This window comes from Toxotes jaculatrix, chromosome 6 (assembly GCF_017976425.1).
Source record: "Toxotes jaculatrix isolate fToxJac2 chromosome 6, fToxJac2.pri, whole genome shotgun sequence".
NCBI classification, from domain to species: Eukaryota; Metazoa; Chordata; class Actinopteri; family Toxotidae; genus Toxotes; species Toxotes jaculatrix.
Window position 1 is genome coordinate 13,474,829 of NC_054399.1, and position 13,065 is coordinate 13,487,893.

Sequence of the window (13,065 nt, forward strand, 5' to 3'; positions counted from 1 at the left end):
CTTCCACTATTACAATGCATGCAATGCACGCAAACCCCCACTTGCTTGTCAGTGCCAAACAGATTCAAGGTGGCCATAAATCACGTAGAAATATGAGTTTTGATTTTTCCCCCGTGCCCGCTGTGTTGCACACTAACAAGACATCTCCACAAACAGAAATACGATCTACCCTTGAAGTTTCCAAAAGGAAAACCCCAGTTCCTCAACAACCAGAAATATGCTGGGTTATCTTACTGAGGTTCCCTGCTCAGTGTGATTGCTGCTAGCTGTAATTATGACCAACACTAACCAGGCTTGGGCTGTCCACAAGATGGCTGTGCGACACCGACGTGGTTTGGATCTGTACTCCTCCTGAGAAGAGGATTACTTCCCTTGGTTGGGAAGTAACCCCACCACTTGTCCTTCCTCTCCACACTCTCACATATCTCCAAATTTTAGGAATGCTCGTTTGAGGGCATGTTGGGTTTCGGCGGCAGACATTCGCAGATCAATCTCCATTGTGGGGGTAAGGGATGGTGGGATTTGATTTAAGCCTGCAGGTGGTTACAGTGCAGTGGCTGTGGAACACATTATCGCTGGGGCGATCCCACTTTTGGCTCCCCATCTCCGTCCCTTCCACCCACCAGGCAGAATGACATTTATAGGGTCCCGTGCAGTGGTCTGTGACCGTGAAAACCATCGTTGCTCTTGAACGCACATCCCACCCTTCCTGCTCCACAGCATGTCAGTCAGATAGAGGAGAATGTAGGGGTGGAAAGTCCGCAGGGTAGAGCAGAACGGTTGACTGACTTGCGTGCTTGGTCTGCTCTAACTCAAAATATGGAAATATGGGCTGTGAGCTGATTTTACACCAGTGACCCCAGGAAACATGTATGCAAATTTTTCTGCTTCTGTTGTGTTCTTGTAGTTTATGCACCATTCTTTTCTATTCTGTTCAATACACATGTAGACTCCCATTATAATATTTTCTCTTTACTAAGATCTAGCAGCAAAACAATATAATTATCATTATTTGATAAATAAATGCCATAAATAAATTACATAAATGGGATGTTGAACCTTTATGGAATTTTATTTATTTATATAGTAGGAAATGTTCAGTTTGCATTAACAGTAACTTAATACAGCTCTGATACAGTGTAAAGAGAATAAGCAGTGAACAGATGTTTTCATGCTAGAAATAATTTTATCTTTGCATTGAAATGGAGATATATCTTGTACTGATTTAACTGCAGTAGCAAGATAGTAACTCTCAAAATCACACGGCATAAAAAGCATTTCAAGACTTCTGTCCCAGCGAAAAGACACTAATTTTATGTTCACCTGTTTTGTGAATTTGTTGACATAAAGTGTATTCGTATCATGACATACAGTTGTTTTTGATCCCTGTTTGTTTTTTTTTTTAATGTGTTTGAATCAAAAGACGATTTTTATGACCCTGCTACTAAATTCAATGACTTAATAAGAAGGATGTTTTTTTTTCCTTTTTCTGAGAAAACATGCACTTCAAAGAGCATAAGTAATGGTGAGCCAGAACCGAGTGCTTGTAATATTTCCCATTTGCTTGTAAAACTGTGCAGATAACAAGCTGATATGGAATCAAAGCGAGTTGCTGTTACTGGTAAAGGAGAAAATAGAGGAAATGTGGGGGGAAATGAGGATTGTGGAATGTCTGGCAGCGTGTGTGACTGGTTGGCTGGCTGGTTAGCTGGTTGGCTGGCTCTCTAAATGTGGCTTTCATGGATATTTATACATACAAGTCCTAAAAGGACGCCCAAGAAACCGCTGTCACTTAGCTCCCCACCCCCACCACCACACCCCTAGCAGACACATGGTTGCATGGCAGACAAACATGTGCATATGTTCTTTACTCTACCACCTGAAATTCCCATTATGACACACACGGATAAGTTAAAATACACATAAACATACTCAGCAGCCACTCTCCTCACTCAGCTCCTCGCACTCACACGGGACTGATAAACCCCAAAGTGCTCCTCCTTTATCGTTGGCAGATATTTATTTTACGCTGTTTATAGTTCTGTATGTCAAAATCATCAGGGAAAGTGTGCTCCAACATGTTGATTTAAGAGAACATTTACATAGGCTGCACTCTTTCCTCTTGCTTCTTTGTCTCTCCATTTCCCTTCCTAACCAGAACCACATTGACCCTGCCTTTGAACACAGCACACCGAGCGGATCTACGTGTAGAAATGAACTGAGTGGGCACATACAGTGCTGGGCTGAAGCCAGACTAATAACTGTACCATATTAGCAGGTCACAGAAAAGCCATGTTTTTACATGTAGTGGGCTCAAGTCAAATAAACTGATGGTTTGCTATAAGCTTTGCCTGGTGTTCTGAATGATTACCTTGTCAAAATTACTTGCGAAGTATATTCATTCAGCGGCTGATGAAGCTATAAGAGGGGCTGCGTTGAGGTTTGCACCCTCATTTTCTGCATGTTGTAAGTTTGCTTCAATTACCTGAATATTTCTGGTTAATTTGATAGACTGGAAATGTTTCTAATGCAAATATATGCATTTCCCATGGCTACCATCCACCATTCTTCCACGTAAGAGCTATAAGTGAAGTATTTGTTACAGGATGTTGCAACTAGAACAGCTTTAAGGGCTAATAAATAATATTTATTATTCCCCCACAGAGTCAAATGAACATAACAGATCTGACGATCTGGGTAGATGATTAATACCACTGATTTAGGCACCGACTTATCAGATGATCAGACTTTGTAGCTGCTACTTTAAATTCCCTACTCTATTCCCTACATTATTTTTTAAAAAGATAATATATAACACATCATCATGTAGTTTACACTGAACTTTAAGTACATACAGTGTGGGTCCATTATCTCAAGAATCTACCCATTTCAGTTTTTATTCAGTTATTTATTTATTGTTGCTTAATGCAAAAAATACGAAGGAATATCCTTTAAGGAGAGCCAGAATGAATCGCATTATCTCTTAAAAAAGGGGGGAAAGCAATTATTATTCATGTATTTCTCTACTTACTTCACATTTCTTTTTAATAGTATACAAGCATATTTTCAGCCATAACTCACCTAATGATACAAGCATAAAAAATACTGTACTTACTTTGCTGACTTTTCAAAGATTCATTTTTTTTTTTTTTTTGCACACATAGTATGCAAACACATTTTAATATGAAGAAATGTGGAGAAGGACTATCTGAAGGCTCTGCCAGCCCCCACTGGCTGACATTTTCTAATGTTCAACAACTGTGTGACTGGCATTGCAATAAATTTCATATACAAGACATTAAAAAAAATTTTAATTCTCAAATTAGAAAACTACTTACAAAGCAGCAGAACTAACGGCATTATCAGCACCGTAGTTTAAAACACACAACATATTAGCTTTAAGATGTTTCCACTGGATCACAGCTCTGATTTACTGCCTTATCTATAAATGCTGTAATTAACAGTTGCAAATCGGGGACACACATGCTCACACACAATTTAATTCCATTAGAAGTACTTTACCAGAAGACAGAAGTCCTTTTGGAAAATCTGACAATTCAGTAGAGTAGATTTAAGTAGATTTAAAGTAAGTAGATTTAGCTCTAAATCCTATCTATACCAAATTACAAGAGGTGAATCAGTAGGAATCCTGGGGATATGCTCAGTGTCACGCTGACAGCCATCATGGCTGCACTGGCTGGTCAGACTTGTGGCCTTTTGTTAGAGGGTCAGATGCTGTGACCATTAGATGTTCCCTGTGGGAATTTAATTTTATTGTGCAGTCTAGTACAGTGCTACTTCCTTCTTCCAAGAGGTCAAAAGTTGGACAAACAACAGCTAACACGCAGAGGCAAGTAATGCTTTAACAGTTTAGTCCACTGGTCTCTGTGTGGGTTACTGTAAGACAAGTACATGTTTATGTAGAGTATGTACAGCACACGTCAGTGTTCAGATGTTCAGATGCTTGTATCTGTGACAGGTGCAGGGGGCGTCTGGCTACCAGCAGGAACACCGATATTTTTATCTATTAATTTATTTTTGTGCACCATCTCCAATTGTGTACTTTAGCAGTGCATTGATAGCTAGATGATTGTTGTCCTCTCGGGGAAAAAGCATGCACGCACTCACACACACACACACACACACACACACACACACACACACACACACACACACCACTTATTTTGAATCCCTGAATGTTTATTCCAGTCCTTTTCTACTCTCTGTTGGTTTAATGCATGTTGTCAAGAAACAATAAAAGTTTAAATCGAAACAGAGCCTCCGCTTGGAGGAAGGTAATGGAAGTCATTAGAGGACATCATTGTTCAATATTTGTGTGTAGGCTACTTGTCCGTCTTTATATGTGTGCATATGACTGTGTCTGTGAGTGCATTTGAAATAACTCAAGTATTAGACTGTGTCATGCGTGTGTGGACCTTGCTCGTGTTGACGCACATTCACATGCGTACATACTTTACATGCATCTGTACAATCGCCCTGTTTACAGGCGTTCAGAGAGAGAACAGGGTCCCCCGAGTTCCAGCCATTACTCATAGTGTTAGAACTTTTTAATAGGAAACCGAGAGAGATTTGGCTCGGCGGAGACTCATGCACAGACAATAGCTTATTGATGCTAGCGCTGTGTCACTCCTACCTTCTCACTCCCTATGTGCCTTTAGGTGCTGACAGACTGATAGGCAGCTATTGTTTCACATCTGAATCGGAGGAAGGCAAGCTGTGGCCTCTCCCCTGCTCTCTTACTTCCCTCTTTCGCTTTACAGCCTGGTTCTCCTGAGCTCCCTCTCTTAATTCCTTGCTCATTTCTATTATCTCTCTCTTTCTCCGTGCACTTTTTAAAATTTTGATTTCACGGCTCTCCCCCATTTGCTTGCCCACTCGTTTCCTGCTCTTTCCCCTTTGTGCTACTTCCTCCCTCTCATCTTGCTGTCTCTTCCTTCCCTCTCCCTGGCTCTTCCCCGCCGTGCATCTGTCATTCCCACTCTCCCTCCCTTTTTATCTCCCGACTGTACGTATCCGTCTATCCGGGCCTGGAGTGCCACAAGCGACTTGGCAGGTCACATTCTTTGCTCCTCCATCTGCTGGCTTGATCTCCAATTTCACTTTATCAACATTGTCATCTCTTTTACTACATTGTTCCCTCTCTCTCCCTCTGCCTCTCATGCTGGCTCCGTCCGTCTGTGTCATCACCTTCATTTGTCCACGAATCCGTCCGCTCTCATAACGTTCTCTGCCCAAAGTAACCCAGGGGACCAATCTGGGGTGACTTCATGGTGAAAAGCACGTTCAAAGTTCAAAGCAAAGTTTGCTCAGCAGTGGCAGTTTAAATTAAGACAACTGTTATCTTCTAAAATTTTCCTCAGTGGTGTCACGCTCTCACAATTGCTGCAGCACTTTGTGATAATTGGGGTGTTATCAAAATTCCACTGTGGTAACGAAACCAGATATCCTGTGCCTTAAATGTGTTCCATGAGAGCATGCGGCAAAAAAATGGGCTATTTTAGTGATAAATGGACTTGGTGTACAGGTATTAGAGTAAACAATATTCATGTAAGTAATTTTGAAAGAAAATTAAAGGAATAGTTAAATTAAATGCAGTTTGACCTTTTGGGAAATACAGTTATTGCTTTTCTTGCCAACAGTCAGATGAGAAGATCAATAGCACTCTCAGGTCTGCACAGTAAATATGAAACTACCCCCATCAGTTCCTTAGTTTAGTTTAGCACTGAGACTGGTGACAGGGGAAAACAGCTAGCCTCTGCATTTTCCAAAAGTAACAAAAGTTGCCAACCAGTACCTGGAGTCTGCTTCATATTTACCACACGAAGGGAGGGTGCTATCGATCTTTTCAATTAAAAAACTATAAACTGTGCCAGTTACCTTTCAGAGGTCTTGTTATTCCTTTGCCATATACATTATTTAATGCAATTTTAAATTCAGTACATATGGCGACAGCTGTTTTGAACTATGTGATGGAGTCTCAGCGGAGAACGCTTCATTCTTGTGTCTCTTCGTGCTGCATTCTGGCATCACACCACTGAGTGGCAGTATCACGTCACAGCTAACATTCAGACAGGACACAGACATACCTGTGCACACACACACACCTACACAACTTTTTGCAAACCAGTTGGAAAGATATATGGACAGAATGTGGGACATACACACACACACACACACTCACAAAGCAGGCATGCACAGACACATACATGCAGTAACAGCACAGACTCTTCTGTCTCTGACAGCACCAAGTGACACTTGACAATAACACTCTGGTCTGAGGGGAGAGAGGAAGTTGACTTAACGAAGTGTCTGGGAATGAAAGGTGGCCTGTCTCACTCGCTCACAAAAAAGGTCAAGGTGGAGGAGCCAGAACAGGCCATTCTCTGAAAGAATGTGTCATGCTTTCACTCCCATACTCTTGTATGTTACATGAACATGTAAAGAGTGCCCATTCAAAATGACGTAGACTATTTAAACAAAAGACACATACTTGTTCAAAATAATGGCCAGCACATAATAAAAACTGTTTTTTTACATAGATGTTAAAGTCAAGAGCACATTACAATATGTTGTTTTCTTCAATCTTGACCCTATATAGCTTTGAGTCATGCACCATTTTCAGTCTGTCTTTTAACAATAAATCCTCAAATTGCTGTGATTTTTTTTTTTTTTTTTTTTTTTTTGATATTGGATTCATTCACTTAAAAATCTTAGAGCAGATGAGGGTGGATTTTGGATCTCACTTAGTCCTCCATATCTAAACAATACATCAAACATTTTTGCTACCTTTCAGACAAATACCACGAATGTGAGCCAACCTTCTGCAACCTCCAAAATACCCATGAAACCAAGTCCCAGATACACTGCCAATTCTTACATCAAACTATGGCAATGAATTTATTTTTACATAGTGAAAAGACTGTCTCAGTGTGAACATAAACCATGGCAGTAGTGAGATATTTAAAGTGTTTAAAAAATAAATGTTCCAGCACAAGAATGTCCACTCTTACTTTATTTCACTACATGCTCTGATTTCATTCAGCACATACTCATCCCTATGGTGCATCTGAGTCCACTTGGCTTTCATTTATGAAGAATGGAGGGGTAAGCCTGTTCCTGGCACACCAACACACCACATATTGTATACATTCAGTTCAGACAGAGTCCTGTTAACTCCTTAAAGGTCCAATCCGTAAATACAGTATGGTGTTGAAACACTGCTACGTGACTACCGGCTGTGTTTACACAGTGATTCATTGCATTGAGGACAATGCTTTCAGTGAGAGTTATTGTCTAAGCTTAGGACACAAGGACTCACAGGGTCTGGAAGCTAAACATGAATTTTGCATGTGTTTTTAAAAGTATTTTCCGTTGTCAGTGTCTCTATACCCAAACACAATGGATGAGGACACTTTTTTAACTACTAAAACAACATTCTAATTACTGTGGCCATGTGTCTTTCCTTACAATCATTATGGTTGTTGTTTTCTAGGCTGTACAAAGTTTTTCAAAGTTTTGCTTTTCATTGTTACACTTTGCACGCATAAATATACGTCATGGTTCAATGGCCCCTAACCCTCTAACCCTAACCCCAAATGCTGCACTATCAGTGGTGTCACAGCAAGTAAATGGTCACACACACATAAATGATAAACAGTCGATATACTTTATGCTTTCAGAATGAATATATTTAATGGTGTAGCTGTATTTCCCAGAATCACTTTTACAACTCCTGGAAAGATGGTACAAACCTGAGTTCAGAATTTAGCAAGAGAACACCAACATGTCAACAAGTAATTATGGCTTTGTCACTATGTTATGTCAAATGTTGTTATCTTTTTCTGTGCTGCGATGGCTCTTTCCTGTATGACTGATGTTGTGACTGGCAGCTCCACAAAGTAGATCTGTTCATGTAAGACTCAGAAACCAAAACCTGGCATTTTGGGCTGATGTTCTAGATAGATAACAGTTTTCTGCCAAAAAACAAAACTCGATTGTAGCAGCTGGGAAAAAAAACTTACTATAACTTTACTGTGGTGACTTATCCACACACAAAAAAAAACATAGTGCAAACAACAAAAATCATCTAAGGTCTGGGTCTGTCTGTGTTTCAGAATGATTTTTTTGTCAAAGATTTTCTCCGCTGACTGCTCTTTTTTTTTTTTTTTTTTTTATAAATTTAGATGTGGCTTCATCCTTCACAAAGAAACAATCAATATCATCTTTAAATACCAGACACTGCAATATAACAGATACACACTACTTATTAAGGATTCCCGTAGATAATAGGAAAAGAAGACAGACTAAAATCAATATCCAAAGACAGTTTGAATTCTAGGAATAATTGGTTACAGAGGAGAAAACAAAGGTAGCAAATGTGGAGAAGGTGTATGCTGGGAGAGAGCTTTTGGTTGATTTGTGTGTTGGCGGCAGCAGCCTTTTACTGCAAATGTGCTTCCCTGTTTGTGTGTGTGTCTGGAGATGGCAGGGCTAGAGCTTCCAGATGTGGAGTGGGCAACCTGCCTGTCGGGACCCAAACACAGGAACTTCCCCCTGACGGCTGAGATTAATCAAAGCCTGGGGAATCTCTACAGCAAGACGAGGAGGGAGGATGTGTGTGTCTGTGTGTGTCTTTGTGCTTGTGTTTATTTGTGGGAGGATGAGTACGTTTTCATACATATGTTTTTGTATGTGCCTGACTACCAAATTCCTGTATAAAGGGAGAGTTTCTAGTCTTTGCCAAGTCTGTTGATTTGTCATGTGCTGCCTAGAAAAGGAATTCAGCCCTCAGATTTATTGATGCTGCCCTTTGGGAAGAGACTAATGTTATTATGGGAAACATGTAGTCATGCTGGCATGAATACAGTATTTACAATACAACCAACCAAAGCAAAGTATGATATTTTTCTCTAAAATTTCAATCTGATTATAAATCAGCACATGTGTCTATGCAATAATCACCCGGTCAAAACACATTTACCACATCCCTAATGACGGTTTTCAGACTCAAAGTCTTGCTGATGGAACTTCATGAGCCTATGTCAGAAGCAATCAAAATGGGTTTGCAGCCTTTCATGGAAGACTTACAGACTTTGCCATAATCTCAAGGGCTTGGTGCAATTTAAAACTCACTCTATTGCCCTCCACTATCAGTTGAGGGCTTTGGTAGGTTAATGGCATTTCACTAACTTTCTCTTAATGCATTTTTCAGTCTTTGATTCACGCCCCAGTGCACTCTTTTGCAGCACTTCCATACTATCTGACGGGACATCACGTCCTGGCGTTTATCAATTAATTGCGCACTGCTCCTGGGTGCCATTGTGAGCCATTCAGATTTTTTTTTTCTTCTTCAGCAAATGAGTGATGTATGTCTTTTCTGAGCTTCCCTAGATGGAGTAGAGTAATTACTCACAGGCAAAGCTCTGTCTGCCAGATCTTTGGGTCCTGTTGCAACCTGCTGTGACATCAGTGCATATGAGGCGCTTGGCCAGATAATACATGTAGACTGGAACATTTATCACTGTCCTGTTTCACATTTTTAAGGGGGGGGGGGGGGGGGATTGTGTAGCAGGTTGACCTACTGAGACCTTTACATAACCAAATGTCAGTTTTGTTATTTTAGTCTCCACCAGCAGTCTAAAAAAAAAAAAAAATAGATAGATATGCACAAACAGTGAGAGCAGATTGTAATATTATGCAAAAACTGGATTGGTACAAACTTTTCACATGGTTTGTTGTGTGTAAAAGGAAAACTGCTGGGCAATACACTTGTTCACTTTCTAGACAAGACGAGGATACTGATACCGCTTCCATATTTGTGCGTTGAGTATGATGCTTGCACCCTGAGGTGACTACCCAAGTTTAATAAAACAACTGGAAGAAGTGGGAAACTTCTGTGCAATGTCTGCACTTGTTTCCTGACCCTGGAAAGTCACAGCTCCAGGCTGTTGTTTATCAATAAATAGTTATAGTACACAACACCCCCTAAAACTCTCTTACATATATGTTGGTTTAAATGATACAAGACTAAGATATAATCCTGCTTCAAGTCAATATATTTAGCTAAACTAATTTGCCTCCTGGCTCCAGCTTCATACTTAACGCACAGACATGAAAGTGGCATTGATCTTCTTATCTATCTCAGCAAGAAGGCACACATACATAATTGCTAATAAGTTATTCCTTCTTTGGACAGTAGGAGAGGGACATCTGAAATAAAGGCCATGTTTGTTCAACTAATTGGCAAATATTAAGTGTTACACTAAGCCACATTTAGCCTGTACACTTACAAATTCCATTTTGTTGCTGGAAACATAGTGTAACAGTCACCCCAGCAATTCAATGTTTCTGTTGACACCAGCAGCTTCTTTTTTCTTGTCTCTGAAAAAAAGTTTTTTTTCCCTCATACATTAACACCCTCTCTGCAGTGCTGTTGGTAAAAAAAAGTCTGACAAAAACAAAAGGTCCTGGGCGTACTATATTGTACTAAGTGACTTGGTAGTGTTGGCTACTGCTGTTGATTCCCAGTGGCTTAAAAATTATTGTTCCAATAAGTGCTGCTGCTTGTCCGGTTAGTTTTTACCACTCAGGCTGGAGGTGCTTCTGGCTGCTGGCTCAGAGATAAAGACAGAAACAACCTTGCTGACTGGAACATGAGAGCATTTGATTCTGTAATAAATGGATAAATGTACATTCTTGCAAGTACTACTGGATATACTGTGTGCAGTGCCGTGACAAAGAGTATCTATTGCTCAGCTGAAAATCACAGTTTACTGAATAAGACTGGCAGCTTTTGATTGTTATTGTCTTCTGCTACTAAAAGAAGATGGTGTAAAGATTTCTTAGTGATTTAATATTGGCACTTATTGCCCCCTTTCGGGAGAGGGCCCCATTAAAACGGAGGGTATAAATGCTTTACACAGTATCTGCTCTTCGGGATAACCTGTTTAACACAAAGTATTTCCATGGAACTGTACTCAGCTGTGTGGTTGAGAACCGAAATACAATTATTTTAATTCTGCTATCTGCATTTTATTTTTTTTCTTTTCTTGTTTTGAGCTCCAGCTGTGTCACACAGGCATCAGTAAGGTCTATTGTTCTAATGAAATTACATAGAAGTGGAAGGCTCTGACACAACACAAAGGCTTTCTGTTAACTGGTATTACAAATTTTTTTGACTCACTATCAATTGGCAGCACTACAGCAACATAAAGCCAGAGGCTATTGTCCATTCTTTTTTGATACAGTGCTACAAAACTAGCAAAAGCACAGATTATTAGATTATTACAGTGAAAATTAAGAATGCAGATTATTGCAATGATTATTGGTTTTCTTATGAATCTTATAGAACCAAATGGTAGACCTGTCCCACTGGTTGACCTTTTTAATAAATGAAAGCAATAATTAAAGTTTCTGGACCCCTAACCCCAACACACCTTTATTCACAACACAGTTTGACTTGTTACAACAGGAGAATCCCAGGTGTAATTTATATTATTTATATAACATTAATGATGGCTACGTTCCACTGAGGTCAACAGTAACCCATGCCTGTAAATCGGCAAATCTTAAATTAATACACCTGTGTTTAATGAGTCAAAGTATTTTGGAATAAAGTAACTCTTTGGTGATAAACCAAAGAGTTTCCCACAGTTTAAACAATTATTTCATTGTATGAATCAGTAACCAATTAAATACTTGGAAGAAAAGTATACATGACAACAGCAGTGAAGATGATCTCAGTGATGTTGCTGGTGCTACAACTGATGTGGAAGTCAACCAGCATGTGGAGGAAGAACAACCACAGCCTGAAGGATCCAGGAAGTGGGCAAGGAAGGAGGACAATGAAGATGAAAGCAGCAGAAAATTCATGCACTGAGATGAAATGGCTGACCCCTTTGGTGGTGACAATGACAATTGTATAGCACTTCAGCTACTGAGACATGTCCTTAAAGTATCGACACACATAATATCAGTGTACATGTTTTATACTGCTTACTATACTGCTATACGGCTTATACACTGCTTATGTTTAACACAGTGACACAGTGAAACAGATGGAATGATTACAGTAACAATCAGCCACCAGCTCATTCACACCCACTGGCTGATTGTCCTGGATGAGCATCAGCCTTCCCATGGTTTCTTCATTTGTTTCCCTTAAACTGAGGCTTTTTTTTTTTGTTCTTTTTATTTAAGGTGGAAAATCAGCAAATGTTAAATAAATAATAAGAAAAATGATTTGACTGGTTGAGTAATTGTCATTGCTTTCAGAATCTAGAGTAACATATCCTAGGAAAACAGATCATAAACAGTGTTACAGATCAGTGTATGAAAAATTATTACAATACATACTTGGGATCTTGAAAACCAACGAATATATCACTGGAAGCTCTACTCGGTCACAGGTTTTCAGTTTGCAGTGTATGTTTGGGCATTTTGTCTTGTAATGAGTTCCCAAAATATCAAAGAGTTTGACCTGCATTGCTCTCTACCACTGCATAATTTCCATAATTCCAGCGGGTACATCAAAGCCAGAAATGTTCAAAATCTACAGCTAACGGCTTTAATATGCAACATTTTTCAAGTTTCCATTCCTTATATCAGCAACAGTTACTGTCATGAGCTCCAGAGCTTTGGTCAAACTATCATTACAATCCGGTGGTTGGCCAAAGTTGGCAGAGTAAATTAATACGCACATTTATTCTCTGAACCCAAAACTCTTATTGTACTGGTTCAGTATCAGAAAACTTCTAGTCTCTTCCGTGTGGTCCCTTCATTGTGGATAAATATGTACTTTAGACGTTTCACTTCTTGCTCAGAAAGAATGATATTTGTATTTTGAGACTGTGCTGATGTTACAAAATTCTGGTAGACCGCACTGCAAGCCTGCTATGAAACCCTGCTTGCCCTCTCATAGCTACTCTGGGTAAGAGCATCAGCTGATGCTTAACATTCAAATGATATTCACAATGGCCCAAGGTGGAGTGCAGCTCAGCTCTGTTTTTGTATTTGGTTTGGAAGTGTGAAAATATGTCAGGGACT